The 25,088-nt window shown below is 44.8% G+C and overlaps 1 protein-coding gene across 4 annotated transcripts in view; it reads right to left on the reverse strand.

Annotated features, from left to right (window-relative positions):
* The window catches only part of PARVA (parvin alpha), a 167,722-nt gene that overhangs the window by 137,427 nt on the left and 5,207 nt on the right, over positions 1–25,088 (reverse strand). The window contains exon 1 of one of the 4 annotated variants that reach the window (XM_077866448.1): positions 1,402–1,410. The exons of the other annotated variants lie outside the window; for them this stretch is intronic. The gene's annotated coding sequence lies outside the window, so the exon portion shown is untranslated. Of the gene's footprint in view, positions 1–1,401; positions 1,411–25,088 lie in introns of those variants that run through there. 4 annotated transcript variants of the gene reach the window in all.

Below are 25,088 nucleotides of genomic sequence, written 5' to 3' on the forward strand. Positions count from 1 at the left end.
AAGAAAGAAAGAAAGAAAGAAAGAAAGAAAGAAAGAAAGAAAGAAAGAAAGAACTCAAAGATGTCTATCACAATGTTAAAGCTATAGTAAAAAACCTGATAAAATCTAAATATCTGACAACAGGAAAGTTCCTAAGTAAATCATGGTAAAGCCATTGGGTGAAAAGAAAACAGTAAGTATCAAGTTCTTATAAAATGTTTCATGCTATGGAAAAATATACATGACATGCAAAGTGAAAAAAATCAAAATACAATGGGGTATATGGTATGTGATGGTCAATTTTATGTGTCAGCGTGGCTAGCCCATAGCACCCAGTTACTGAATCAAACACCAGATGCTGCTGTGAAGCTGTTCTGTAGATGTGGTCAACATTGACAACTGGCTGACTTTGAGTAAAGGGGATTAAGCTCTGTAATGTAGGTGGATCTCATTTAATCAGCTAAAGGCGTTACAAGCCAAAACTGAGATTTCCCAAAGACAATGGAATTTGGCCTCAAGGCCACAGCCTTAACTCCTACCCAAGTTTCCAGGTAGCTGGCCTGCCCTCAGTAAACCATGTGAGGGCTAATGTGAACCAACCCTTTAAAATAAATCTCTTCATATATGTATTTGTGCATGTGTGTGCATCTATGTTCCCTTATATGAATATGTATATGAGCATACAAGTGTATGTGTGTACACACACACACACACACACATATGCTATATATATATCCCCTATTGGTTCTGTTTCTTTGGAGACCCCTCACTGATACACAGCATGATTCCAATTTTTGTAAAAACAAACCTAAAAACGTATATATGTATAAATCACATTGATGAAACCTGGGTCCCCTAACCAAATCTACAGCATTTTTAAATTAAAATCTATAGCATTATTAAAATAGTAAGTATATGAATAATGCAAGGATAGAGAACATAACAGTGAAAAGACCGTTTATTTTGATGTGTCTCTGTGCTTAATATCCTTTCCTAAACTTTTTACCCTGTGCATGTGTTCCTTACGTAATCAGGGAAAACATAATGACCATATGATTTGCCAGGGACGCTTCGCAATTTTAAGTGGCGATCTCACCTGCTACTCAAGTCAAACATTTTATTCTTGGTCTTTCCACCCGGCCTGTCCCAGCCCCACTTTCTTGTGCGTTCCATTCTGCTTCCTACCCCTTCCTTTACTCTCTTGAAGGAAAAACTCATTAAATGGGCCAGGCAGTAACTTTTATCATCCCTGTTTTACAAATGAAGAGACTGAGACTAAGAGGGTCCCAGTAATTGGTACACAGGTGCCCGCTGGTAGTTGACACAGTCCTAAGTCTCTCCTTTGTAAACCGTAAAACTATGATTCTCATAACTGTCCCACACTGTCTGTGTGAATCCTGTGTCAATCGCATTAGGAAGTCTCCTCCTTGGCCTTCCACAGGCTTCCTCAGTGGCTTCAGAATCATTAAGCTCCAGAGAAGATGAAGATGGCAGGGTCAGATGCCAGGACCAAAGAGGCTCTTGGCTCCACCACATGTCCAGAGCACTTGATGATGACTCAAGCTCCACAGCTGGAAGTAAGCAGGGCCACCCACATGGCCCCAGATGGGGCCAAGTTCAGCTCTCTCTTTCCACTCTAAGCAGTTTCCCCAGTCCCCACCTAATTATAGGCATAGGGTCCTAACTAGCTGCTGTCCCTATGCCCATGGAGGGATGGCCCCACTGCAGACGTAGGATCTAAGAGCAATTCTCCCTGCCGGCAACTTTGAGTTCTTGGATTGGCTTCCAGCACCAAGGGCTTTCCCTCTTCTCTCCTCCTGGGTTTGCCCAGATGGAGCATACTCCTGAATCCCTTTACGACTGGACTTCTTGGGGACCAGATGCCCTATTGTACCAGCATCTCTGCGAGGAATGGGCTGATCTCCCCAAATGATGCGCCATTCACCCCCAAGCACTAGTGCCCCAGAGCATCCTGCTATATAACCTGCAACTCCAAGACCCGGCCGTAATCTACGCTGGAATAATACCCAGTGTTTGCTGAACAAATGAATAAACACACTGCACATAGGCCATAACTGAGATCCTGGCAAATCTCTTAAGCATTTCCCAATTAAAAAAAAAAAAAAAAGCTCCATATTAAATCGTGAGCTAGTTAGGCATCCACTTGGGATGCAAGTTTGTAAGACATGATACAACTCCCTGGAATAAATTGGAAACATGGTACCAGTTAGGCTGGGTTTCCACATTCTGCTTCTTCCATAACTGGTAAAGTAGAAATCAGTCCCACTTCTGTCAAAGAAGTTAGTGCACTTGGTGGGAGAAGATAAAAAAAAAAAAAAAAAAAAAAAAAAGGCAGACTCCACTCTGAAAGCTCTGTCGAATGAACATGTTTGCACTGCAGATGTGGAAGCTACAAGGTGTAACTAGAGGCCACACAGGGCTACCAGCCCCGAAACAAGCCGGCTGACAGCAACCTCAAGTCAGCAGGTCCAGGTCAGCTGAAATTTTGAAACTGCACTAACCCTAGACATTGGAGCCATTTCATAGGAATAAATAACGTGTCTGAGTAACTAAATTTTAACTCCTTTACTGTATTTTCCAAGATCTTGCTTAGTTCAGAAACTCACATGAAATAAACACACGTAATCCCTTAGTTTAAATATAAAGAAACAGGCTTACTAGCTTTATTTATATAAATCACAGTTCCTCCCCATCCCTACTGCATAAATGCTGACAACATACTTCAAGTATTTGGCTGATACTCTCTGGGTCTCACCAACATCAGAATCCCTCAGACACAGCTGAAATGCTCTGGGCACTCACTGGGCACTGGGAGGTGAGGGCGCTCCCATCCTCAGCCTCCCTGCGGGTTATATGGTATCTCACCACCCACTACGGCACTAATCAGGGCACCTGCTCCACATCCCGGTGACCTCAAAACCAAGGCTTCTGGCTCCTCATGGCAAAGCTGGAAAAGCAAGAGGATTTCTCCTGCCCCTTCTCTAGGTGTTATGATGAATAGAAATGGCAGAGGAGGGATGCCTCGGTGGCTCAGTGGTTGAGCATCTGTCTTTGGCTCAAGGCATGAGCCTGGATCCAGGGATAGAGTCCTGCATTGGGCTCCCTGCATGGAGCCTGCTTCTCCCTCTGCCTGTGTCTCTGCGTCTCTCCCTCTCTCTCTCTGTGTGTGTGTCTCTCATGAATAAATAGATAAAATCTTTTTAAAAAAATGGCAAAGGAGGGGGCATGAAGCGGGAAAGCAGAAGGCAGAATGGAGTAGGGAGTGAAACCCTGGAAAAGAAAGAGAGGGAAACAGAAGACCAGACCTTAGAGCTGCCCCATACTGGCCTCTGGGAGGAGGGAGGGAGGTGGGGAGCTGAGACATGTGCTATTGGGTTTGATGACATGTGCTTTAGCGCAAAGATTTTACGGGCAGAGCTCACCACGGGTTATAGAGAGAGATTGAGAAATATCTTATCAGCTGTGCCAAGTACATTACAGAAAAGTTACCATAAGCATCAGAAAAATGTGTTCCGGTTTCTGGGACTGAGCTGAGGTCCAGAATGGAGACTCAGCAACTGAAGCACGAGATCAGAAAGGTATTTATTAAGCTTTCTGATAGAAGGCCAGACCCAGGAGGAAAATCAGCCCCTTCTTATGCATACGTGTGCATTATCTGCAACAAAGTAGAACGCAGAGCTCCACACCTCATGTGTAGTGAGAGCTCATTATGTGCCAGGCTCTGACAGGCACTCATCTCACATCACAGGGAAGGTACTAGTAGTATCTCCTTTGTTAGAGAGAGTGGCTGCTAAGGCACAATGAGGTCACGTGAGGTCAATTTTCCAAAAGTTACACAGGTAGTAGGGGAGCAAGGTGAGAACGTAAATTGCATGGTACCTATCAAAATTAGTCAAAACGTACTGAACTCTTCACATCTGAGCTCTCCATTGGCCACTCTGCATCCCCTCTCTGCCACGGTTGGGTTCGGTCAGGGGGTGAGACAATGTTTACTCCCTGGCCCCTCCCTGCCAGGCCATGGGCCGGCAGTTGACTGTTTTAGTCTCCTACTGCCACAGCTTTGTCTCCAGCAGCCGGTCCGTACCCCCATCCTTGTCCTGGAAGCCTAAGGGTAGTCAGTGTTCCCTGCTGCTCTCAGCCCCGGGGTGCTCCAGCCTCACTGCTTCCTTCCATCCCTCCCTGCAACTGCTCACAGAGTGCAGAGTGCACCAACACTTCCCACCAGGACCTCAACTGATACCCACTCTGTGCACTTCATGTGCATTTTAATTCCCAACATCAATCCTAATGGGTAAAATTATCCCTATTCTATAGCCAGGGAATTTAAGGATTATGATGGGTTCACTACATGCCCACATGGTGGCAAGGCTGGATTAGGCACAGGCAGTCATGCCCCGGGGCCAGTATTCTCCTTACTGACTGTGAGGTATAGTTCTCTAGCATGAGGTGCATGAAATGTCTCCATTTATGGGGCTGCCTTGGTTATTTGTGGTCTATTTTAGTAAGAGGAAAAAATACTTTTAGTGCCATTAATGACTGGACCTGTGATCATACCTTTTGCACCCCAAAGGTTACTGATCTACCATTGGACATAAAGGAGAGCTGGTAGGTGAAGAACTACATCTCAAAAACCAACCCTTATAAAGTATGAGCTATCACTCTTATTTCACAAATGATCCGTGCTTCAGTACAATGATCCCCAGCTTCGTGATCCCCGAGATTCATGACCAATGTCAACATCAATGCTACAGCAGCTGGCCTGGCCCCACCCAGCATTTTCCATGGTCTGTTGGGTACTGCAAAAAACTATGTTGCAAGGGATTAATAGGCGCTTTTTGAAACATAGGATCCCATAGGCAAAAGAAGTCTTGGAAAAACTGAACACTATATCTAACTTTCCTGCTGCTTTGGAAATTCAGAGAGTATATGAAGCTATAGTAGGAAGAAGAGAAGCTCTTTTAACCTAGTTTTTCTGAACTAATTTGAACATAGTGTGCTTTTTTTGTGGACACTTAATAATAGTTTCCTAAATATAAAACTAAACTTTCTTTCTAAATTCTGTTAATACCCACCTATTTTAGCTAATCATTTGCCTATTATGTCATTACAGGTTCCAATTATGGCCTTTTGCACTGCCTAAAAAATATCTACTGAGCCAGGGAGGGGACCTGAGCCTTGTCAAGGTGGAATTGGCTACAGTGGAACACCTAGGTCCCACCCTGACTATGACACTCTGTCATCGGCATACACTTTGAAAGAGCCCATACCCTGGGGCATACAGAGATACCCCTGCCTTACTGATAAATATCTCCTAATGTTATTTAAAAAATAAATAAGCCCCTTCAAGGGAAATACAGGTGAACATTCAATGCCAGACTCTAGCGCAAACTGCCTTTGTCATGCTTCAGGCCTCGCTTGGCCCACACTGTTAATATACACAGGAATATGGTTAAATGTTTAAGTTCAGGCATTTAGAATTTCCTAAAATCACACAGATTTCAAAAGTTCTTCTGACTTTTCCCATAGTTAACAAAAGTACATCAGAAATTCCAGTGGATCAGTAGTTTCAAAAATTGATTAATTCAAGCTAGCATGCAATACTTCCTAAACAGGCCTGAATCATACCAGAGAGAGAGAAAGAGAGAAGAAGAAAAGAAGAAGAAGAAGAAGAAGAAGAAGAAGAAGAAGAAGAAGAAGAAGAAGGAAGAAAGAAAAGAAAGAAAGAAAGAAAGAAAGAAAGAAAGAAAGAAAGAAAGAAGAAGAAAAAAAACACAGTAGAGCAAATATTGGAAATATTCAAGAAAAGTCCCTGTGTTTGTCCACGTGTGCTGCTACAACAAAACATCATAGACTGAGTGGCTTCAAAACAACAGAAATACATTTCTCACAGTTCTAGAGGCTGGGAATTCCAAGATCAAGGCTTTAGCATGGATGTGTCTGGTGAGAGCCTACTTCTTGGTTCACAGCTGGCACCCCATTGCCATGTCCTCCCGTGGTGGAAGGGCCAAGGGCTCTCTCTGGACTCTTTTTTATAAAGGCACTAATCTCCCCCAAATGAACTCCCAAAGGCCCCAGAGACTAACACCATCACTTGGGGGTTAGGATTTCAACATACGAATTTTGGGGGAGGGAGGATGGCACACAAATATTCACACCACATACTAGCTACATTATTGGTACGTGGTATTAGGTATGAATTCAGATGGGTTTTTCTAAAGATGAGGACCACCATCAAGATTATATAAAAGGATCGCCTAATTCTGGCAGCAGAAAAAAGGGGAAGGACCTCAATAATGGCAATATCATACATCAATATGTATAGACTTTATGTATGGATTTACTTGGCTTCTGATCTAAAGTGGAGTGAAATCTGTGCCAAGTCATAACATTTTATTCTAATGCCCAACTGAATATAATGCAAAAGAGTAAACAGAAATGGCTACAAGTGTGGAAAATGTTCAATCTCATCAATAATCAAAGAAACTAAAAACAATTAAGATTGTTCCCTTAATTAAATGATAATAATGAATGCAGAAAAGGATGTAGTTAACAGGCACTCTTGCAGACTACTGTGGGAAGCATATATTGGCACATCCCTTTTAGAAAACAATTTGGGGGGATCACTTCTCAGCCTTTTGGCTAAAATCAAGTGTAGAAAGTATTTTGGGGAGCACCTGGGTGGCTCAGTCAGTTGGGCGTCCGACTTTTGACTTCGGCTCAGGTCATGATCTCAGGGTCAGGAAATTGAGGCCTGCATTGGGCTCTGTGCTCAGTGTGGGAGTCTGCTAGTGAGTCCCTTCCTCTCCAGCACCCTCCCCACTCTCTCTCTCTTCCTCTAATAAATAAATAACATCCTTAAGGAAAAAAAAATAAAAGAAAGTAATTTGGTAATATCTAACAAGAAATTTAAAAGGCTTTATATTGTTTGACCCAGTCATTCCATTCTAGGAAATCTATCCTATGGAAATAATGTTAAATACGGAAAAGTAATTATACTAAAACTATTTATCATCATATTTTTATCACAAGTAACCGGAAACATACCAAACTCCATGAAAGAGGGACTAGGTTGGTAATCTGTGGTACATCTTCCAGATGGAATGTTATTACATTATTGTCATTAAAGATTATACTCAAGAATAGTTTACAGTAATGTTGTAATGAGTAGTGAGCAAAAGAAATGTGTATAGAGTCTAAAAATAAACAAAAAAAAACCCATAGGAAAATACTGGAAATAAATACGCTAAAATGTAAACAGTGTTCGTCTAGGTCAGTGCTGCTTAGAGCATGAGTCATAGACCAGCATGAGGCTGTGAACTGTGTGTCATTTCACATGACAAGAAAATAATTGAGAAACTTTTAGCAATTTGCTGCTGCTGTGATATCCAAGCACAAGCTCCAAGGAATTGTGTAGGCAAACAGGGTATAGACCAGCTTGAGCGTTGTCTTTCATAAATGGAGAGTTCCAGGTTACATGAGCTACAGAGTAGTCACACACAGGAGGATACCACAGTCCATAAAGCATGGGAAATAAAAAAGAACCAGCCCTTTATCTAGACCACCAGTAAGGTCGTAGTACCATAGACAAATACTTTGATCTTCCCTTGTATATTTTCCAATTTTTTAAATAACGCTATGTTGCTATTATAAGAAAAACCAACATTTTTAATGCGAGCAAAAACAAATGTCACTTAGCTGCTATTTTTTTGTAAAACTGTCTTAGAGAAACATACAAGCACACCCCGAGAAGCAGGACGATACAGTGGCTAAGAAAGTAGCTTTTAGAGCTGAAACCTGGGTCGGAATCCTGGCTCCATTATTTCTAACTATGGGCTAGCTGTTCAACCTCTCTGTGCTGGGCACATTCATATGTAGGATAAGGATAATAACAGGACTTACTGCATAGCTACATACGGGGTTTGGCAGGATTAAATGAGTCAACACACATACGGCCCTAAAACACAGTAAGCTCTGTATAAATGCTCACTATTATTACTACAAATCATAGGCAGGGGTGACAGCCACGGCCAGACCACATTTCCTAATTTTTTACTTGCAGAATTGTCAAGAGGAGTGGTGGCAGTAGTAATAACACCAAGTAATAGTAAGTGCTTCAGGTGTGCTGGCGCCCATGCTGAGCACCTGATGTGAATTACCGCATTAACTATGAACGTCCCTGGAGAGCAGTACTAAATTCTTCTTTCCCATTTTGTAGGGGGGAACTGAGGTTCAGAGAAATGAAATGACTTGCCCAGGGTCACCATACTATTAGGTCTGTCTCCCTCGAGGGCACTGTGGTTGGAATAGGAAGACAGGGATCCCTGGAGACTAGGCCACGGGCCACTTGAGGACGGGAATGCCCTGTGCCTTACTCCCAGGGGGAGCCAGGGTCACCAGGCTGTTCAAAAGATCTGGTGCAAAGTTAAAAATCCAGGACTTGTTTCCAGCCAGGGCCCTCACTACATCCCCCTCCTGTAGCCAGCAAACAACAGCTGGCCTTCCTCCACACTCTGCTTGGTCTGGTCTGGTCCAATCTGGGTGTTGCTTTCAGGGAGTGATTTAAGCCTCAAGGAAGGCAGCTCTTGGAATGTAGCAGGAGGATGTAGGGGCTCATGAGTCATCCCTCTCCCCTCCTCGCCCCAGGGCCCTGGGTGCAATTTATTATCTCCGTCATTGGGTTTTCTGCTCCTGGTTGGCTGGGGGTTGGTGGAGCAGTCATCCCTAAAAGGAAATCAGTCTGCTGGAGACAGAATGAAGGACACTGGCGGCACCCAGCTGTTTCTGGGCCTGGAGGAACTCAAGGAGGCAGGAAGGCCTGGGCCAGGCTGGTGGACACTTAGCAAGACACCCACTTTGGATGCCCACTGGAAGATGCTCTTGGGTGACTATTGCCTCCAGTGAGAAACCCAGACCTCTGCAGCAAAGAGAGGCCAGCCCAGAAAAGTGCGACGCTGATTTATCCCGAAAATTAGAGAACACAAGTCCTTCTCTCAGAGGATGGCAGGCAGGGGGGCCCGGGGAGTGGAGAGACAGTGAAGCACACCCCGGATTTTGCCTTGAAATCTAGAACATTCTGTCTGCACCAAGCCCCAAGGACAGGGGCCTGAGAATTTGCTACCCTAAAATTTGTAGCCAAGGAAAAGCATTTCCGATAAAAAGAAAGATCGGGCTAACTTTTCATTTCCATCCTCTCTTGCAAAACTGAGTTCTTAACAAGAAAAATGAGTTTTAAAGCTTGGGTAGGGGCAGCCCAGGTGGCTCAGCCTTCGGCCCAGGGCGTGATCCTGGCGTCCCGGGATCGAATCCCACGTCAGGCTCCCTGCATGGAGTCTGCTTCTCCCTCTGCCTGTGTCTCTGCCTCCCTCTCTCTCTCTGTGTGTGTCTCTCTCTCATGAATAAATAAATAAAATCTTTAAAAAAAATAAGAAAGCTTGGGTAGCATTTTTCTTCCCTAGTATTTCCTCTTTCAAGAGCTATTTGGTAATATCCAACAAAATTCAGACCTAACAAATTTTTGACTCTACAATTCCATCTCTAAGAATTTATTATAAACAGATACAGAACACTTTTATTTGTTTGTAAGCATGTTTAATGCAGTACTGTCTGGAGTAGCAAAACACTATAAAAACCTTAAATGTCCATCAATAGGGAAATGGTTAAAATGTAACTGGCACACCCAAGGCAATGAATAAGGTCATTTAAAAAATGAGGTAAATCCATATGTGAAAGACACATGCATTCCTCGAGATATTGCAGATTCTGTTCCAGATCACTGCAATAAAGGATTATCACAATAAAGTTAGTAAAATGAATTTTTTTATTTCCTGGCATATATAAAAATTATGCCTACAGTATATTATAGTCTACGAAATGTTCAATAGCTTATGTCTTTAAAAAAATGTATATATCTTAAATGTAAATATTTTATTGCTAAAAAATGCTAGCCATCATCTGAGCTTTCATCAAGCCGTAACCACCAGTCTCAGATCGTCGTAACAAATAATAAAGTCTGAAATATTGCAAGAATTACCAAAAGGTGACAGAGACACGAAGCGAGCAAATGTTGTTGGAAAAATGGCACCAACAAACTTGCCTGATGCAGGGTTGCCACAAACATTCAATTTATATACATATATATAAAAAAAAAAGCAACATTCGTGATGTTATGAAGCCAAGTGTAATAAAACAAGATGGATAAATAGGTAAGTGGAAAAGTATAAACTGTCGAACACCCTTTACAGCGGCATTCCAGTTGCATAAAAAGACAAGTGTGTATGCTTGCACAATAGCATTCTTGACACACTACTGTTTCATATAATTCATAATTATATACTATTATTATTATTATTACTATTACTGTTATTACAGGATACACTAGTCTAAATCCTGACTATAGGAAAGTAGAAAGAAGCCCTTCCTTTTCATTTGCATTTCTGGCTTTTTTGAATTTTTTACCACAAACATAAATATGTTTAGCTAGTTTAATAAAAACAGGAGCAATACTATTAACTAAACATAAGAGGTGTGGGTGCCTGGGTGGCTCAGTTGGTTAAGCATCTGCCTGCGGCTCAGGCCATGATCCCGGAATCCCAGGATCAAGCCCCACATTGGGATTCCTGCTCAGTGGGAAGTTTGCTTCTCCCTCCCCTTGCCCCTTCCTCTCTCTCTCTGTCTCAAATAAATTAATAAAATCTTAAAACAAAAGAGATGAGTTCCATGAGTATGAAAGACATAGCTCTTCCTCTAGGGCCTTGACAGTGTCTGCCAGGGGTTCAGATTTCTAGAATGTCCACCGACCGGGGTCCTACTTTAAACATTTTGCAAGTATCTGCTCCTTTCATCTCCATGACAACCCGGGGCAGGGGCAGTACGAATACCATTCCATTTTACAGATGAGAAAGCCAGGGTTCAAAGAGGGTGATGATCTTGTCCCAGGTCACACAGCCAACAGGTGATGGGACCAGTCTGGTGCACCCCAGAGCCCAGAAACCTCCCTATCAGGCTGCCCCTCAATAAACGCTGGTTGAACAAATGGACAAACTAGAAAAACTGCCAACATCTTTTAAGACGGGAGAAACTAAATTATTAAAGTTATTCTTGTTATGGTTCATTCATTGTTATTATTATTGATGAATGAAACATAAAAAGAAAGATGAAATAAAAATCAGTGTAATTAGTATTATCGATGAAGGAAAAATAAATTGTTATCGATGAATGAAAAAACAGGGAAATGGGAATGAGAAGCACTGTGAGTGAGCTACATTTCACAATACTGGGATGGCTACAAGCAAAAAAGAAAGATAGTAGCAAGTGTTGGTGGGGATGTGCAGAAAAGCCAGCTGTGCGGGCAAAGCCTTGGCCTTGAGCTTGAAGAAATGGCCTCAAATCCTTGCTCTACCACTTAGTAGCTGAGACCCTGAGCAAGTCACTTCACCTGAGCCTCTGATTGCTCATCTACTAGGTGGGGATGACAAAACCTTCTGGTCCACTACAGGGATTAAATGTAACATCGCATATGACCCCTCCATGTGCTTGACATAGGTCACATACATGTGAACACAGGAAAAGATGCTGAGGATGGGATAGATTATGCTCAGAGCATCACCAGGCCGACCTCCATCTTTCTCAACCTGCTGAGTCTGAAAAGCGAACTAACAATTTATATTCATATGCACTCCCAACAATCTGAGGAGGAAATCAGGGTTTTTAATTGTTCTGATCCTGCCTCTAGAATATTGATTTAGGACATTTAATACCATCTCCAAATGCCAAGCTTAATTTGCATCAGGTCAGAAGCGGGGCTGCAGAGCCCTGGCTGTTGATTCTAGGCAGGGACTTGGGGGAGCCTGCAGCTCACCTTCCTGCTGGCCCACAGCCAGCCGAGAGCTGGCTTCACCTGGGACCCGGAGACCTGGCCGACTGAGAAGGCCGAGCCTCGGATGGATTTTCGCTGTTTAATTACAGTGCAGCTGGGGCCCGGGCCACGCTCTGCCTCCGAGAGCTAGCCAGTGCTGAGGCCACCGGGCCCGGGCAAAGCCCACCCTTTGCCTGGATCCCCCCGACCCGGGGAGCTTGTACTTCTACCTTCTGGAGGCTCAGTTCTCCCGGCACTAAATATTGCCCCTGGGACAATCTCAGAATCAGAATTCAAACACAGGCCGGTGGCTCCCAAACACAGTCCCTGAAGACCTGCTTTAGAAAATGTGCCAGGCTGCTCAGCTGTTCTTTTTTTTTTTTTTTTAAAGATTCTGTTTATTTATTCATGAGAGACAGAGAGAGAGAGAGAGAGGCAGAGATACAGGCAGAGGGAGAAGCAGGCTCCATGTAGGGAGCCCAACAAGGGACTCGATTCCAGTACTCCAAGATCACGCCCTGGGCCAAAGGCAGATGCTCAACCACTGAGCCACACAGGGATCCCTACTCAGCTGTTCTTAATGGACACGTTCCATGCTCTGAGCCCAGCCCCATCACTTCAAGCCAGGGCACTACAGGAAGTCCATTCGTTAAAGTCGTCTTCTTTTTTTTATTGTATTGTTATAGAAAATTGCATATATACCCCACAGTGAGAGACTCGTACAACAAACCACCATGTACCCATGTCGTTTTGCAATAATGAGCAATCTGTGGCCCCCTGTTGTCCAGCTACACCTCAACCCTGCGCTGCATTATCCAAAGCAACTCCTAGGCACGTTATCAGGCCATCCACCGAACATTTCAGTATGGACTTGGAAGAGATAAGGACTTTCTTCTTTTTTAACATGACTTTGACACCACTCTCACACCCTACAAGTTTAATAATGATTCATTCCTCCATGTCATCAAATCTCCAGTGAGCGTTCGTTTTTCCCTGATTGTTCCATAAATCATTTGTAGAAGTTGATGTTTCCAAAGCAGGATCCAAACAAGATTCTAGCTGGGGTTTGGTGGCTTTGGCTTTCTCATCTTCTCTCACCTCCCCTTCAAGCCCTGCCTTGCTCTGTGGTTTTGTGTAAGGCCCCTGAAGCACAGAGACGCTGCTTACTTACACCCAGACTCATACCCAAGTGCTTGGCTTTAGCCTCCTCGCCTAGAAAAGGGGAATAATAATAATCCCCTATCTCATGGGGATAATTGTGAGGATTCAGTGAAATAGACCATGTAAAATGTATCGAACAGAGCCCAGTACGGAAAGGCAATGACTTTGATAGAATTCCCAAACACAGCATCTAGGCAACCAAATACACACACAGGTGGGAAGAAAACAGAGTAAAAAGTGGTGTAACACTCCACATTTTTCCAACTTTGAGCTGTTGTTCACGATACGGTAGTAGAATGTTCTAGTTAAGAGCAAGTCTCTGGAGCCAGACTGCCCAGTTTCAGTTCCCAGAGCTTCCATTTGCTAGCAATGGCAAAATGATGCATGTATCTGCCAAAATTCCTTTCCTTTCCCTCTTGAGCAGACAACTATGTTTCTTTGCCTCTCTTGCACTGAAGTGTGGCCACATAACTGAGCTCTGGCCAGGGGTAATTGGGCAGAAGTGATATGCATCAAGTCTATGCCTGGCAGGTAAAAACCTCCCACTGAAGTCTTGCTCTCTTTCTCACTAGGCCCCCTTGATCGGTTGGTGAGGACTCAAAGAACCTGGAAGAAGAAGAACAGTAAGATGAAAGGCCCCTGGATTCCTGAATGACCATGTGGAACGCAATCCAATCAAGGTGGCTGGAGGTGGGGGCTGGCTGGTTCACTTAGTAGACGATGTGACTCCCGATCTTGGGGTAGTGAGTTCGATCTCCACATGGGGTATAGAAATCAGTTGCAAAAAAAAAAAAAAAAGAGGGGCAACCCCGGGTGGCTCAGCAGTTTAGTGCTGCCTTTGGCCCAGGGTGTGATCCTGGAGATCCAGGATCGAGTCCCACATCGGGCTCTTTGCATGGAGCCTGCTTCTCCCTCTGCCCATGTCTCTGCCTCTCTCCCTCTCTCTCTCTCTCTCTCTGTCTCTCATGAATAAATAAATAAAAATCTTAAAAAAAAAAAAAAAAGATTGGGATCCCTGGGTGGTGCAGCGGTTTAGTGCCTGCCTTTGGCCCAGGGCGCGATCCTGGAGACCCGGGATCGAATCCCACATTGGGCTCCCGGTGCATGGAGCCTGCTTCTCCCTCTGCCTGTGTCTCTGCCCCTCTCTCTCTCTCTCTCTCTGTGTGTGACTATCATCAATAAATAAAAATTAATAAAAAAAAAAAAGATTGATGCCATGGGGTTCTGCTATAAGCACGAAAAACATTTTTATTATGTTAAACGTCTGAGAATCTGGAGCTTATCTGTTACAGCAACTAGTGTTACCTTAACTAGTACACTAGCCTTGACCTTGGGCAAGTTTCCTGGCCTCCCTGTCCTTCACTTTCCCCATCTGTAAAGGATCAAAGCTGCTAATAATACCTATTTCATGGGGTTGTTAAGATGATCAAATATTAATATATCTAAAGCATCTGCTACATTGCCAGGCCCATACAGCACTGTGTAAGTGCTTACCCTGATGCACTTAATGGTATCATCATTGTTTTTAGGATTATTATTTGAAAAGTAATGATATACCATCAAGAATTTCCACATCCACAATTTGGGCCTAAAATTGTATTCCAATCAATTTCCAATTTAATAATGAAAGCCAGTGGCATAACAGAATTATGACAATCTGCCTAACAGGAAATATTTCAGGAATACAGTCATTCTGCAAGACGAATTACACCTCATACAGGATGCAGCAAGTCTCTGGCACTCCCTGCCAACACTGAAAAAGTGTAGGATGAGACTTTCTTGGCGTGCGTGTACCTTTCTGGGTTAGCAGCCAGAGCTCTCTTCATGCTCAGGACTGAGGAGATGTGCACTGAACTCTATGGACCTTAAAAACTGTTGCACCCAAGAAGATCTACAAATGTTCAAGAAGCACATGAAAAGATGATCAACATCAGGACCTTTCAGGGAAATGCAAATGAGAACCACAGGGAGCTACACTTCACCCCACCAGGCTGGCTACAATCAAAAAAGAAAGATAGTAACAAGTGTCGGTAGGGATATGGAGACACTGGATCCAGCCCTGCACTGCTGGTGGGAGCATTACATGGTGTAGCCCCTTTGGAAAACAGCCTGGCCGTTCTTTAAAACACGAAACATATTCTCTTGGACTCAAGAAAAATGAAAACATATGTCCACACAAAAATTTGTACATGAAAACAACGAGCTACGTTATTTATTACAGCAAAAAAGTGCAATCAAAATGTCCATCAACTGATGAATGGATAAACAAAATGTGGTATTATCCATCTAACAGACTATTTTTCAGTCATGAAAAGAAACGAAGTACTCATATATGCTACTACACAGATGAACCTTGAAAATCCTACCCTCGATGAAAAAAGCCAATTGCAAAAGACCACATATTGACTGTATGATTCCATTTATATGGAATGTCCAAGAATAGGCAAATCTGGAGGTAGGATATAGATCAGTGGCTCCTGGAGGGTGGTAAGAGAATAGGGAGGGAAGATGGGGTAACTGCTAATGGATACAAGGTCCCTTTTTGGGGTGATGAAAATGTTCTAGAATTGTGTCAATGGTCACACAATTTGAATCTACTAAAACACCACAGAATTAAACTGGGTAAATGGGTGAATTGTACCTCAATAAAGCTGCAATATAAAAACAAAAAAAGGAAAATAAAATAAAATAAATAAAAAAATAAAAAAAATAAAAACAAAAAAAGGGTACCATTCCTTCATAAAAATCAAATCACCTCTCCTCCAGACTCGAGCTCCCATCAGAAACCACAGCACATCCCCACCTCATCCGAAGCCTTTGAGAATGACATGCCCTGTGTTAAAATGCAGCTTCACCTCTGTGCACAAGCAACAATGCCATGACAAGCACATGTTAATGAGTCTAAAGCTCAGGAGAGAGGTCATGGCTGGAAATGGAGTTTGGGGGTTACCAACACATCCAAGTAGGGGGTGAAATTGTCATCCATACTCCCATGAACACTGATAACCCAATGATACCAACCCTCCACACACACCACTGTCCAACCCCGGAGGTACAAGCATGGTTGGTTCCCTCAAGCAACCCCCCCAGACACCCCACCCCTTTAAGAGCATAAGCTGGACCATGAATCACACTTCCCAGAACCAGTCATACTAAATAGGCTGGGTAGCTGGGAGCCCAAATCACTTAAATTGATGTCATATCATTTGAAAAGCTGACATTCAGGCCTTACAAATTGAACGACAATTGCTATCTATCCAATTCATGGCCCTGGACTCCTGCTTCCCACCTGCTCCAACACCAATTTAAGCAATTCTGAACTTTGATCTCCACAGCAGAATGTCTCAGATTTATTGAAGCGTCAGGTCCCAATTGTGCTAACATCCACCCCTGGCAGGGCCATTACAAGGTGTGAAATCTGGGTGCCCATCACCCGGGCCAAGTTGAGCAGGGCGACAATCACAAGGGAACAAATCAATCCGCCTCTCCATAGTCATCGTGGGAGCCTCGTAATTTACCATAATGACAGGCCGTGGAGGAAAGGCAGGCCAGGGGATCGTTCTGGTCTCCAAGCACTTGGACATGTGTGCTGGAGGGGCTACTGAGTCCACCCAGAGAGGCCCTGCAACTGTCAGCAAAAAAGCAGTTGCTACTCCTTGCAAAGGGCTATTTCTGCGCTTCCCTGTGTCCTGGGTTGCTTTAAAATGCAATTGCGTTACCCTCTTTTTGTGTTTTGAAAACAGCATCAAAACTGTTGGTTCCTGCTGCCCCTGCTTCTAGAACCCGGCTGTCACTGTTAACTACTTGTCATCTACAGGCTGGCCCCACCAGGCTGGGAGTCAGGGATAGCCCAGGCTTACAGCAAATAGAAAAAAACCCTCTCCACTGAGAGGAAAGCTTATTTCCAAGCCTGAAGCCTACGACGGGGGGGGGGGGGGGGGGGGGGGTGGGATGAGCAAGGCAGGACCCAGGCTTCCTGGGTAGGCACTGGCAGGCCCTCACTTTTGGGGCTAGTGAGTCATGTGTCCAAACTGAGGCTATGGCCTACACCTGCCCGGCATCTACTCAGCCAGGGTCCTGACTTGCCTGCTAATAAGTTTCTGCCAGTGTCTGCTCCCAGGCCCCTGAACCGGGGACCCCACCCTGGGCTTGGAAAAGCCTTCTGGATTCAGAACCCAGGCACCCAAGAGAAGCCAAGAAGCTCTGCACCCTGTCACTTCAACGCCTGCCCCAACAAACCTGGAATCCCCAAAACTTGGAGTTTGGGGCCTCAGCCCTCCTCCTGAACCCCTCTCTCATTCTGCCTCTCCACAGGGACTCCCAGCATGCCCTATGGCCAAAGCCATGTTGGCAAAGACAAAAACCACTTTAGAATCATTGAGCTGGGGATCCCTGGGTGGCTCAGTGGTTTAGCGCCTGCCTTTGGCCCAGGGCATGATTCTGGAGTCTCGGGATCAAGTTCCGCCTCACGCTCCCTGCATGGAGCCTGCTTCTCTCTCTCTCCCATAAATAAATAAAATTAAAAAAAAAAAAAAAGAAAGAAATCTTCATGTTGAGTTGAAAACTCAATGTAATACTGCGATTGGCAGATCAGTGGTTCTACTGACAAATATATCCTGGGAAGAAGAAAGTGCAGAGCCTGCTCCACAGAGCGCCTTGGTGTTTGGAGGAGCCCTGTGACCTGGGTTTGTGTCACGGAGGGAGCAGAAATAGGCCAGTAGCCTCACTTTTTTGTAGTCCCACATCATCATCATCCCCAGGAGACTGGCTGCGTTTTCACGAAGAGCATCATTCATGGCTCCTCGGTGTCAGATGGGGTTTTTCACAGAAGAGGGGAGGGGCCACTGGATTTTAAAAGAGATAAGGGAATGAGTGAAGGGAATAGAGTATGATTCAAAAATGAAATAAATGCCCTGACACACCACTCCCAGGGAGGGAGGCTGCCTCCACAAGCGACTCCCCAGAAATGCTCCCTGGGGTGCTGGGTGTGATCATTACATGCTCCAACTGGCTCAGATCCACTCTTAGCAGATGAAATGAGACACCTGACTGCTGACTCCTAATGCAGGTTGAGGAAACTGAGCCCTGGAGGCATCAGCCCAACCCACTCTTGTCAAAATTGATCTGAAATTCAGAAGGCTCCCGAGTCCTATCCCTTCTCATGTCAGCCTGGGGCAGGGAGGGGTTTCTTCCTCTGGCTTCAAGACCCAGCTTGCAAGCACCAGGTCTCCTAAGGAATCCTCAGCCCCAGCAACTTTAATTTGTCCACCGTTGCCCTTAGCTCACAGTCTTGCCGTGACCCTCCAGTTGTGGTTACCGAGTGTGCGGCAAGTCCAAGAATTCAGAAATTGGGAAGTAGGGAGGAAGGGATTAAGATAAGGAGGGACTCCTCGACCAAACCTTCACTGGGTCTCACATGAAGCGGTGAGAACTCAGCGGGGCAGGAAGTGGCTGTAACTCCCAGGAGAACTTCAAGGACGAAGTTCCCAAGGCACCTTGGGCCCTGTTAGAAGGCACCCAAGGCACCTTGGGCCCTCTTAGAAGAGTGGGTACTTGGGATGATACACCGGGCCACATATGGATGAAAGGATGGCCTCAAGAGAATGTTCTGGAATAATGACCTGCCTGTACTAGAGCTTACTGTGAACATGTTACTGGCCAGCCAGGAGGGAAATCTGCACTCCCCTGATCCATTATCCTCAGCAAACAGAAACCTGCCGTCTAACAATGCTGATTTTACTTTCAGCCTACTAGGAAGACTACCAGACCCAAAAGCAGGGTTCTCTCTCTATCAAAGATAAACTATCAGTATTAATTAAGCAAGACAACTGTCACCCTTTGACCCTATAACTGTACTTATGGGGCTCTAGCCAATGAAAATTATTAATTTTTTAAAAAAGTTTTTTTAGGCAACCTTATTTCTAGGAAAAAAAAGACTGAAAGAAATGGTTACACAAGCAAGAGGACATTCACTCAATGAATACTACGCACCTATAAAAAGTATGTTTACTAAGATTTGCAACACAAAATATATTCATAAAATGAAAAATAACAGAATTTTGATCTATATAATATACACGGCATACTTACAAATTATTTTAAAAAAAAGAAAAAAGGCATAATGAAGAAAAAGACTAGATAGAAATAAATAAAAATTCTAATAGTGATTATCTCTGGGAGGTGGAACTTGCATGGCTGTTTTCTATTCCCATGAATCCCAGAAGCATTGGTTGGTTTCACAATGGGAAAAAAAAAAAACACTTTAAAAAAAATTAGATGCTAAGCATTTCAGTTCACTTTTCTTTCCCCCAAGAGAGTACACGGTAGTAAAGACTACTTCTGTTTCAACTGATTAAGTTCACCGCTTCTTCCACCCATGGCCTAACTTCTCCCTCAGGCTGGTTTGAAGGGAACAGAAGGACTCCAGCCACAGAGGGGGTTTTTCTAAGGCTTTGGCAGGCTGGTGTGTTCACAGCAAATAGAATTATCACTCAGTAAATGCTAGTGGAACCAGATTTGGGGCAAGTCCTCCAGCGATCAGAACTCCATGCAAATGCAGGTCCCAGGCCAAAGCAAAGGTAAAGCAGCTACAATTCACAGACTGTGCATCGGGCCAGCCTCTCCTTCGAGTAGGTCCTTTTCCCTGGTGGGTCCGAGTGGGGAGCATTGCAGGGATGGAGCACCTTTGCTACGGAGTAATGATGGAAGCCCTGCTCTGGCTGGTTTTCAGATTTCCCTGGCACCTAGTGAGGGATGGAAGCTGAGAAGCTCAGGAAAGGACAGGCAGGTCAGAGAGGAGAACCAGCAAGCTTTGGGGAATTACAGGAATTCTGAACCTCTTGCAGAATTTTGATCTAGACCTTTCTGTGGTCTCCCCTAGACTCTGCCCAGAGGCTGTTTCACCTCAGTCCTGCATCATTCAAGCACTGTCACAAAAATGTGCAGCGCCATCTCCACAGAGCAAGCTTTTCGGGATGAAAACAGAGAATACCAGCCTCTACACTCAGACCGGTCTCCACCCTTGACCAGCAGGCTCCCTGCCTCCACTGCACCATCACTGCCCATAGGTACTAGGACCCAAACTTCTGGTCTCCAGGGCCTGCACGTGCTTAGCATTGAAGAGCAGGGCCAAGTGATAATGTCCTTCCACAAAGGGTAAAGAGATTCCCGGCGGGAGGAGGCAGGTTCATCACACACATGCACACACTTGCACACGCAGCCAGAAGTTGAGGCCTGGATGGAGTCAGGGGACCAAAATGGTCATGCAAGGTTAGAGAGGGTTAGAAGGAACCTGGGGACACCCTCAGGAGGAATCAGATGCCCACTGCTGATTCAGGCAGCTAGTTCACCATTTTGCAGGGTATCCGTTTAGAACCTGGTGCCGGGGAGGCACATCAGTGCCAATGTGAGCAGGCCAGACACAGCTCCCGCCCTCCCAGAGACCACGGGGAAAAGAATGGAAGGGATGAGGGGACCTAAGCCAGATGAGGCCTCCTTGTCCCGGGGGCTCTAGGAATCAGACAACACCTTCACCTTCCACTTTGAAGGAGAAGTTCGTCCGATTTCAGGCTGCAGAGCATGCTGAAAACTTAACAGAAGGTTTATACCCCCTTTTAAAGTATTTTATTTTTAAATGTTTTTTTTAATTACTAAAATTGTATAGAGCTTTCCCCAAACGCGTTCTTTTTTCCATGACAGTAAATGGTCAATGGATTTTAGATGCTTACACATGTTTACATGAGGATTTCATCTCTTCTGTAGTAATGGTTAAAACATAATTATGAACAGTGCTTGTTAACCAAATAGAGATATTCCATGAGACAACGACTCCTAATATGGAGGTGTCCTTGGGCCGGGGCCCGCTTATCCTGGCTCCCATCTCCTCCTCCCGACACAGAGGTGCCTTCATTAGTGGAGGAAAGAAAGAGGTCTTTGTGATGATGTCATTCCCAGACCACCCTACACAGACAATAAAACTGAATTTGAGAGAAGCCTGGTGAAATGAGAGCTCAGAAATCAGAGAATACCAGAGCTGCAAGGGCTCTCAGAGGTTATGTAGCCTAATCCGCTGATGTGAGAAATCCTTTTCCAAAGAGGAAAAGGCCTAAGATTACACAACCAGTTAGCAGGGGATTATTTTCACCAAGGTAAATATGGGGAAATTCATTGCATGAAAACTCCGGTATCATTATGCACTAAATATTACGCTGGGCAGGAGGGCTACAGGAAGGGGGCTCTCACCATGGTGTGTGATGTGCACACCCACAGATGGTCACGGTGCAACGTGGCCAGTGCTACAACAGAACCACGGGCAAGGTGGCAGGGGATCACAGAGAAGGAAGTACCTCACTCCCTGGGGGAGCTAAGGAAGGCATCCAGCAGAAGGGGATATCCAAACTGGGTTTTAATGATTGAGTAGGAGTTTGTTGTATAGGGAAAGGGAGGTCTTTCCATTCCAGAAATATGAAACAGCACATATACAGGTTAAAACACATGAAAGAACATGATGCATTTGGGGAATACAGTGTTTTGGTGTGGCTAAAATGGAGGATTTTTGAAAGGGAAACAGAGGCAAGACCAGAAGGGGAGCAACCGAGAAGGTCTTAAGTACCATGCTTAAGAAGTTTGCCCCGAGAGGGCATTATCTTTGTGTTTAAAAAACCAAACAAACAAAAAAACAAACAAAAAATGGTATATTGGCAAAAGCATGAAGGGTGAATTGAACAAAAAAAGGACCAGAGACAGGGAGACTAGCGGGATGGATATTGTAACATTTCAGGTGAAAAATAAAAATGGTAAAATTAGAAAAGAAATGAAAGAATCTCGAAGATGACAAAGAGCAGTTCTGGGGCCTGAGCTGAGGCAGGGACGGAAGGCAAAATCCACAGGCCTCCTGAAGAGTGGGCTGCACATGGGGACGGAATACGGCAGGGGTGGGCAAATCGCCACCCATGGGCTGTGCCAGCCTGCCATCTACTTCTGTTCAGCCCCCTGCTAAGAATGGTTTTCACATTTTTTATTTTATTTTTTTTATTTTAAACGTTCTGGAATTTTTTTAAAGATTTTATTTATTCATGAGAGACACAGAGACAGAGAGAGAGGCAGAGACAGAGGCAAAAGGAGAAGCAGGCTCCATCAGGGAGCCTGATGTGGGACTCGATCCCAGGACTCCAGGAACATGCCCTGAGCTGAAGGCAGGAGCTAAACCACTGAGCCACCCGGGCACACCTGGACGTCCCTGTTTTCACATTTTTAAATGACTGGGAAAGAACAAGAATATTTTGTGACATATGAAAATTACATGACATTCAAATTCCCAGGTCCACGACTCAAATTTTACTGGAACACAGCCACACATGTTCAATCACTTACTGTCCATGATCTTAAGGGCAGAATTGAGGACAGGCACGGGGGCCAGAAAAGTCTCGAATGTTTACTATTTGCCCTTAAGAAGAGGTTGCCAGGATAGAGGAAGACCATGGCCTTAGACAACTGATGGGATGGTGGAAGAAGAGGAGATTGGGGCAAGCGCCCAGGTAGCAATGCCCTCGAGGGCATGTGGAACTGGAGGAGCTAGTGATACACCTGGGAGATGGTGGACAGATGTGTCTGGACTACAGGTGAAAGGTCTGGATTTGAGATGTGGATTTGAGGAACACCTGGGTGGCTCAGCAGTTGAGAGTCTGCCTTCGGCTCAGGTCACTGTCCCCACTGCCCCCCGACCTCATCTCCCTGCTTCCACCTCTGTCCCCTCAGTCACTTGGCACCACACCAGAGTGATCCTGCTGGAACAGAAGTGCAGTCATGTTATTCCTCTACGCAAACCCCTGAAACCTGTTCCTCTCATTCTGAATAAAGGCCCCGGTCATACAATGGTGTTCAGCGCCCTGCGCAACCCGCCCCTACCCTCAGTCTAATCCCTGAGACCTCACTACCTTCCACAACTGTATCCACTCTCTCCTCCAATCACAGTGACCTCCTTCCTGGCCCTTGACATATCAGGTCCACTCCTGCCTCAGGACCTTTGCATGTGCCATTCCCTCTGTCTGCAGTGCTCTTCTCCAAGATATACTTATGGCTCTCTCCCTACCTCCCTCAGGTCCTTATCAGAAATATCCTTCTCAGGAGAGGCTTTTCTAGCCATTCCATTTTACATTGCCAACCATCTCTCAACCCTCACCACTCTGTTCCCTTTCCCTGCTTTATTTTGCTCTCAAGCACCTATCACTTCTCTAATACAACACACATAACCTACCAATTTATCTTGTTTAAATTAGACTAGTCTTTTCAGAGTTCAGTAAATGGTTACTGAAAGAATGAGGATAGTGGGTCAGGAAGTGACTAGAAGATAAGCAAGGGAAAGCTGTTACGGCAACTCTTTCAAGACCGGAGGTTGAGTAGCTTAAGAAAAAAACCAGTATCAGGAGATCTTCTTCAAATGGGAAAGACTTGGGTAGCCCGGGTGGCTCAGGGGTTTAGCGCTGCCTTCAGCCCAAGGCGTGATCCTGGAGACCCAGGATCGAGTCCCACATTACGCTCTGTGCATGAAGCCTGTTCTCCCTCTGCCTGTGTCTCTGTCTCTCTGTGTCTCTCGTGAATAAATAAATAAAATCTTTAAAAAAAATGGGAAAGACTTGAGCATATTTATAGAATGTTAGGGGGTAGAGCAGCATGAAAGAGACCAAGGGCATCTGGCCATGCCAGGTCTGGGAGGGACCAGAAATGGAGGGCCTCACAAACAAGGGGACAAGGGACCTCTTTGGAAGGGACTAGAGCAAGCCAGGAGCATGCAGAAGCATGAAAGGAAGTGTAGCTCTGGGCAAGGAAAGGGAAATTGAGCAAGTTCATACCTGGTACTCAGTTTTCTATCTCAAGGTGTAGGGGGGAGCTTGAGTAGTGAGGGTTTGAGGCAGCACTCTGGAAAATGATTCGGGGAGAAGAGGATTGCTCAGCAGTGCTGGGGGCTCCCCCCCACTCCTGGAACCAGACATATGTTGCAGAGTTTGGGGATTTTTCCCCAGTTACACTGGAAGGCCAATGAGGACCAAAGTGGTAAGTCCAAGTATTATTATAAAATTCTTAAAGCCCTTTTTGGACACTTCAAGCACTGGACAAATGGAACTCTAAGGGATAATAAATGGATAAGTGATAGGAATAATCATTCCTGCTCACTCAGTGGAGGGCAACTCCAGCTGGCAAATACAATTCAAGATGATGTCCCTGGGGGACGCCTGGGTGGTTCAGTGGTTGAGCACCCACCTTCGGCTCAGGGCGTGATCCTGGAGTCCCGGGATTGGGTCCCATATCTGGCTCCCTCCATGGAGCCTGATTCTCCCTCTGCCTGTGTCTCTCCCTCTCTTTCTCTCTCTGTCTCGTGAACAAATAAATAAAATCTTTAAAAAAAAATAGATGGTGTCCCTGAAAAGAGCAAGTCTTGAGGATAGATCTGGAGAAAGAAAGATGAAAGGTGGCCCTTTGGCAAAGGACTCTGAAAATACTATTCTAAGAACCTACACAAGAGGTCTTTGTATAGCATGAAGGAGGGCTGGAACTGCCAAAGAGAAGATCCAGAGAAGAACAAAAGCCACTTCAATGACAAATCATGAAAATGGGACTATATATTCTAAAATGCTGAAGTATGGAGTGCCCAGGTGGCTCAGTCGGTTAAGCATCTGACTCCAGATTTGGGCTCAGGTCATGATCTCAGCGCTGTGGAATTGAGCTCACCTGTGGCTCCACAGTCAGTGGGAGTCTGCTCGAGGGTCTCTCCCTCTGCACCCCCCTGCCTGCTCATGCACACGCACGCATGCACTCTCTCTCAAATGGATAATTTTTTTTTAATGCAGAAATATGACATTTTGGAAACAGGAGTATCTGACGTGCAAGGAAAGATCTCTAATTTCCAAAGGGACCAAAGCAGGGTTACCAGGGCTTCACACAGTCATGAGGTACCAGGCTGTCTGCAGAACCTGTAAAATGTTCTGCAGTCCGAAACAAAAAGACTATTTCAAATTTTAAAGACTATGTCAAATTGAGCTATCAATTTTAAGAGCTACCATTCATTATTCATATC

Source organism: Canis aureus, chromosome 23 (assembly GCF_053574225.1).
Source record: "Canis aureus isolate CA01 chromosome 23, VMU_Caureus_v.1.0, whole genome shotgun sequence".
NCBI lineage: Eukaryota > Metazoa > Chordata > Mammalia > Carnivora > Canidae > Canis > Canis aureus.